The sequence below is a fragment of the Salmo salar genome, chromosome ssa03, assembly GCF_905237065.1.
Source record: "Salmo salar chromosome ssa03, Ssal_v3.1, whole genome shotgun sequence".
In the NCBI taxonomy this organism is placed as follows: domain Eukaryota; kingdom Metazoa; phylum Chordata; class Actinopteri; order Salmoniformes; family Salmonidae; genus Salmo; species Salmo salar.
This window is the reverse complement of record NC_059444.1, coordinates 80,194,671-80,200,670: the sequence shown is the minus strand read 5'-3', so window position 1 is coordinate 80,200,670 and position 6,000 is coordinate 80,194,671.

Below are 6,000 nucleotides of genomic sequence, written 5' to 3'. Positions count from 1 at the left end.
CTAGCAGTCTCCTCATCCTCCCTAACAGTCTCCTCATCCTCCCTAGCAGTCTCCTCATCCTCCCTAGCAGTCTCCTCAAGCTCCCTAGCAGTCTCCTCATCCTCCCTAACAGTCTCCTCATCCTCCCTAGCAGTCTCCTCATGCTCCCTAGCAGTCTCCTCATGCTCCATAGCAGTCTCCTCACGCTCCCTAGCAGTCTCCTCATCCTCCCTAGCAGTCTCCTCATGCTCCCTAGCAGTCTCCTCATCCTCCCTAACAGTCTCCTCATCCTCCCTAGCAGTCTCCTCACGCGCCCTAGCAGTCTCCTCATCCTCCCTAGCCCTCTCCGAATCCTCCTTAGCAGACTCCTCATCCTCCCTAGCAGTCTCCTCATCCTCCCTAGCAGTCTCCTGATGCTCCCTAGCAGTCTCCTCATCCTCCCTAACAGTCTCCTTATCCTCCTTAGCAGTCTCCTCACGCTCCCAAGCAGTCTCCTCACACTGCCTATCAATCTCCTCATCCTCCCTAGCAGTCTCCTCATCCATCTCTTGAAGTCTCCTCACCCTCCCTAGCATACTCCTTATCCTCTTTAGCAGTCTCCTCATCCTCCTTAGCAGCCTCCTCCTCGTCCCGAGCAGTCTCCTCAACCTCCCAAGCAGTCTCCTCATCTTCCCTAGCAGTCTCCTCATGCTCCCTAGCAGTCTCCTCATCCTCCCAAGCAGTCTCCTCACCCTCCCAAGCAGTCTCCTCATCCTCCCAAGCAGTCTCCTCATCCTCCCTAGCAGTCTCCTCATCCTCCCAAGCAGTCTCCTTATCCTCCCTAGTCGTCTCCTCATCCTCCCTAGCAGTCTCCTTATCCATCTCTTGAAGTCTCCTCATCCTCCCTAGCAGTCTCCTCATGCTCCCTAGCAGTCTCCTCATGCTCCATAGCAGTCTCCTCACGCTCCCTAGCAGTCTCCTCATCCTCCCTAGCAGTCTCCTCATGCTCCCTAGCAGTCTCCTCATCCTCCCTAACAGTCTCCTCATCCTCCCTAGCAGTCTCCTCACGCGCCCTAGCAGTCTCCTCATCCTCCCTAGCCCTCTCCGAATCCTCCTTAGCAGACTCCTCATCCTCCCTAGCAGTCTCCTCATCCTCCCTAGCAGTCTCCTGATGCTCCCTAGCAGTCTCCTCATCCTCCCTAACAGTCTCCTTATCCTCCTTAGCAGTCTCCTCACGCTCCCAAGCAGTCTCCTCACACTGCCTATCAATCTCCTCATCCTCCCTAGCAGTCTCCTCATCCATCTCTTGAAGTCTCCTCACCCTCCCTAGCATACTCCTTATCCTCTTTAGCAGTCTCCTCATCCTCCTTAGCAGCCTCCTCCTCGTCCCGAGCAGTATCCTCAACCTCCCAAGCAGTCTCCTCATCTTCCCTAGCAGTCTCCTCATGCTCCCTAGCAGTCTCCTCATCCTCCCAAGCAGTCTCCTCACCCTCCCAAGCAGTCTCCTCATCCTCCCAAGCAGTCTCCTCATCCTCCCTAGCAGTCTCCTCATCCTCCCAAGCAGTCTCCTCATCCTCCCTAGTCGTCTCCTCATCCTCCCTAGCAGTCTCCTTATCCATCTCTTGAAGTCTCCTCACCCTCCCTAGCATACTCCTTATCCTCTTTGCAGTCTCCTCATCCTCCCTAGTCGTCTCCTCATCCTCCCTAGCAGTCTCCTTATCCATCTCTTGAAGTCTCCTCACCCTCCCTAGCATACTCCTTATCCTCTTTAGCAGTCTCCTCACGTTCTCTAGCAGTCTCCTCATCCTCCTTAGCAGCCTCCTCCTCGTCCCGAGCAGTCTCCTCAACCTCCCAAGCAGTCTCCTCATCTTCCCTAGCAGTCTCCTCATGCTCCCTAGCAGTCTCCTCATCCTCCCAAGCAGTCTCCTCATACTCCTTAGCAGTCGTCTCATCCATCTCTAGAAGTCTCCTCACCCTGCCTAGAATACTCTTTATCCTCCTTAGCAGTCTCCTCACGTTCCCCAGCAGTCTCTTCATCCTCCCTAGCAGTCTTCTCAATTTCCCAAGCAGTCTCCACATCCTCCCTAGAAGTCTCCTTATCCTCCCTAACAGTCTCCTCATCCTCTCTAGCACTCTCTTAATCCTCCCTAGCAGACTCCTCATCCTCCCTTGCAGTCTCTTCATCCTCCCTAGCAGTCTCCTCATGCTCCCTAGCAGTCTCCTCATCCTCCCTAACAGTCTCCTTATCCTCCTTAGCAGCCTCCTCACGCTCAGTAGCAGTGTCCTCATCCTCCCTAGCCGTCTCTTCATCCTCCTTAGCAGTCTCCTCACGCTCACTTGCAGACTCCTCATCCTCCCAAGCTGTCTCCTCATCCTCCCTAGCAGGCTCCTCATCCTCCCTAGCAGTGTCCTCATGCTCCCTAGCAGTCTCCTCATCCTCCCTAGGAGTCTCCTCATCTTCCCTAGCAGTCTCATCACGCTCCCTAGCAGTCTCCTCATTCTCACAAGCAGTCACCTCATCCTCCCTAGTAGTAACCTCATCCTGCCTAGAAGTCTCCTCACCCTCTCTAGCATACTCCTTATCCTCCTTAGCAGTCTCCTCACGTTCTCTAGCAGGCTCCTCATCTTCCCTAGCAGCCTCCTCCTCGTACCGAGCAGTCTCCTCATCCTCCCAAGCAGTCACGTCACCCTCCCTAGCAGTCTCCCCACACTCCCTAGTAGTCTCCTCATCCTCCCTAGCAGTCTCCTCATCCTCCCTAGCAGTCTCCTCATCCTCCTAGCAGTCTCCTCATCCTCCTCATCAGACTCCTTATCCTCCTTAGCAGTCTCCTCACGCTCAGTAGCAGTCTCCTCATCCTCCCTAGCGGTATACTCATCCTCTCTCGCAGTCTCCTCATCCTCCCTAGCTTTCTCCTCATCTTCCCTAGCAGTCTCCTCACGCTCCCAAGCAGTCTCCTCATCCTCCCTAGCAGTCACCTCATCCTCCCTAGCAGTCTCCTCATCCTCCCAAGCAGTCTCCTCATCCTCCCTATTCGTCACCTCATCCTCCCTAGCAGTCTCCTCATCCATCTCTAGAAGTCTCCTCACCCTCCCTAGCATACTGTTTATCCTCCTTAGCAGTCTCCTCACATTCTCTAGCAGTCTCTTCATCCTCCCTAGCAGTCTCCTCATCCTCCCTAGCAGTCTCTTCACGCTCCCTAGAAGTCTCCTTATCCTCCCTAACAGTCTCCACATCCTCCCTAGCACTCTCTTAATCCTCCCTAGCAGACTCCTCATCATCACTAGCAGTCTCCCCACGCTCCCTAGCAGTGTCCTCGTACTCCCTAGCAGTCTCCTCACACTCCCTAGCAGTCTCTCCATCCTCCCCAGCAGTCTCCTCATCCCCCCTTGCAGACTCCTCATCCTCCCAAGCTGTCTCCTCACACTCCCTAGCAGGCTCCTCATCCTACCTAGCAGTCTCCTCATGCTCACTAGCAGTGTCCTCATGCTCCCTAGCAGTGTCATCATGCTCCCTAGCAGTGTCCTCATCCTCCCTAGCAGTCTCCTCACACTCCCTAGCAGTCTTCTCATCCTCCCTAGCAGTCTCCTCACCCTCCCTTGCAGTCTCCTCATCCTCCCTAGTAGTCTCCTCATCCTCCCTAGCAGTCTCCTCATCCTCCTTAGCAGTCTCCTGACGTTCTCTAGCAGGCTCCTCATCCTCCCCAGTAGTCTCCTCATCCTCCTTAGCAGTCTCCTCATCCTCGCAAGCAGTCTCCTCATCCTCCTTAGCAGTCTCCTCATCCTCCCTAGCAGTCTCCTCAACCTCCCTAGCAGTCTCCTCATCCTCTTTAGCAGTCTCCTCACGCTCCCTAGCAGTCTCCTCACGCTCACTAGCAGTCTCCTCACCCTCCCTAGCAGTCTCCGCATCCTCCCTAGCAGTCTCCTCACACTCCCTAGCAGTCTCCTCACGCTCACTAGCAGTCTCCTCACGCTCACTAGCAGTCTCCTCGCGCTCCCTAGCAGTGTCCTCATCGTCCATAGCAGTCTCCTCACACTCTCTAGCAGTCTCTTCATCCTCCCTAGCAGTCTCCTCATCCCTCCCTAGCAGTCTCCTCATCCTCCCTTGCAGTCCTCTCACGCTCCCAAGCAGTTTCCTCATCCTTCCTAGCAGTCTCCTCATCCTTCTTTGCAGTCTCCTCATCCACCCTAGCAGTCTACTCACACTCCCAGAAGTCTCCTCGCGCTCCGTAGCAGTCTCCTCACGCTCCCTATCAAACAAAGTCTCAAAGAGCAGCTTTGCAGTAAGTGCACACCAGAGGAGGCTGGTGGTAGGACCTATTTGAGGACGGGCCCTATTTGAGACTGGAAAGGCAGTAAATGGAATGGTATCAAACACATCAAACATATTGAAACCACATGTTTGACTCCGTTCCATTCATTCCAGCCATTTCAATGAGCCTGTCCTCCTATAGCTCCTCCCATCAGCCTACTCTGCTGCACAGATGCTAAACAGAACCAAATGCCATCCTCACTACAGGGTTTCCTCTACTGTCTAGTCATAGAAGACATAATCAATTCAGATGCTTTCACGTTAGGTGTCTCCACCACAGACATACAATTACTGGAATGGACTTTCCCATTCAAGTCATTCAATTGCTGTTGTCCCAACATCCTTGACTTTCATTTAGTGATGTTGGTGTTCAATGAAGATACACGTACAGCAAGAATGGAGGGCTCATTGTGGCTTGGCTATGCTCTTTGGTGGACTTTCTTCACATGCTTGATGTCTTATGCTTACCATGGAAGACACCATTAGGGGTGGGTGATGTGAATTCCCCCCTTCATACAATATAAAACACTTTGAACCTCCGGTAAAGCACTGCATAAATCCTATCCATAATTGTTTTAATTGAACCCTGGTAGATTCCCTTGTACAGTACCATTGCTCCATCCTTTAGAAGGCTATGTCAATGAAGTCAGAGAAAGATGAGTTAAACCTCCTTTATAAGACTGTCCTGCTGAGACTGACTGTCCTAATATGGACACCGTACAGGTCTTTTAACTAAAACTGCTGTTTTTGGGCACCAGGCTGTAGAGCTTGGTATTAGCCGGCTGATCCTCACATTAGGGATCTGTTGTCTGTTTGCTGAACACCACAGCCGTCACTATGGTCTCACACTGTGTTGCCTAGCAACGCCGATGGGCTGTCCACCTCTTCCTGCATCCTGATCTGGCAACCCAGTGAACCTGGAGAGTGACAGTTTATACAGGATACCAAGGTCAGTCAGTAAACACAGATAACAAAGGATACCAAGACTAGGCCTCACAATCAAACACAGATAAATACAGGATACTCAGGACTAGACCTCTCAATAGAATAATGTTTGTTCAGACAAGATACCAGAGCCAAGGCATGTCAATAGCCACAAAACACTCATGACATCAGACATGACATCAGACATGACATGAGACATGACAATAGACATGATATCAAACATTAGACATGACATCAGACATGACATCAGACTACTGTAAGTCGCTCTGGATAAGAGCGTCTGCTAAATGACTAAAATGTAAATGTAAACATGACATTAGACATGACATCAGACATGATATCAGACATGACATTAGACATGACATCAGACATTACATTAGACATGATATCAGACATGATATCAGACATGACATTAGACATGACAACAGACATGACATTAGAGATGACATCAGACATGATATCAGACATGACATTAGACATGACATCAGACATGACATCAGAGCAGACATTCACATCATAAGTGATATCCTGTTCATGATAGGACATGACGACAATATCTAATCTTTAGGTTTCAGGACCTTGTAGAGGGCTTGTTAGTGTACTACCTATTTTGTGATTCTAGCCAGGTGAGGGTTGGTGAAGGATGGTCTGCGATGGGGACAGGGAGAAGTTATTGGGTGTTGATTATGCATATATGCTTTCAAGCCAGTAAAATCAACCAGAAAGACTATTGCTGTTCTCCTTCTAGTTGCCAAATGCATTATCATCCTGAACCCTCTATTGAACCA